Source organism: Alligator sinensis, unplaced genomic scaffold (genome assembly GCF_000455745.1).
Source record: "Alligator sinensis unplaced genomic scaffold, ASM45574v1 scaffold1645_1, whole genome shotgun sequence".
Classification (NCBI taxonomy): Eukaryota; Metazoa; Chordata; order Crocodylia; family Alligatoridae; genus Alligator; species Alligator sinensis.
The window spans coordinates 59,656-60,510 of NW_005843496.1; positions in this window are offsets into that span (position 1 = coordinate 59,656).

Sequence of the window (855 nt, forward strand, 5' to 3'; positions counted from 1 at the left end):
CAAACAGGCATTTGAACGGTATTCAGGAATGGATGACCCTGTCGGAAATGCTAAACAAGCAATAGTGGCAGCATTCATCCAGGGACTTAACCCTAAAATTGCTGAGAAATTTCAAACAGTAATTACTGGCTGGGAAACTAAAGATTTGACTGAAGTCCTTGCCGCAGCCAACCATTTTCATAACAAAATAGAACGGTCCAAAGATAATGCCGAGACTGAGTTAATGGCTTTACAGATTTCTCAGTTGCAGGGCCCAGGTAGGGGGAGGGGACGTGGACGGGCAAGGGGAGGACCAGGTAGATTCAGGGGAAGAGGGAGATCCCTGAGCCCACAAAACCCAGGCTATGGGAACCAATGTCATTATTGCAAACAAGAAGGACATTGGAAATCAGAATGCCCCAAGCGCCCCGACCAAAGACCCAGACCCCAGTCCCTGCCCCCCACTCCTCTATCAATTTCCCCAGTGTTGAATAGGACAGCCTGAGGGACAGTGACATCATCGCTCCTTTGCTTGCTATTGACCAATCTGGTCCGTTTGTTAAGTGCCTTATTTCTGGTACACCTATTTCCTGTCTTGTTGATACCGGAGCTTCCCGCTCCACGCTGAAAGCCACTGAATTCCCTTTCCTGCCTCATTCTCCTGAAACTGTAAATGCTGTAGGCATAGGCGGACAACCTATCCCACATCCTGTTTCTGAACCTGTTTCCATTTCTATCGGCCCTTTGTCTGAGGATTATGGCTTCCTTCTTAGCCCCTGTGCACCTGTCAATCTTATTGGAAAGGATTTGCTGTGTAAACTGGGATGAGTGATTTATTGTAGACCAGATGGTGTTTATCTTGAGGTACAGGAGTTG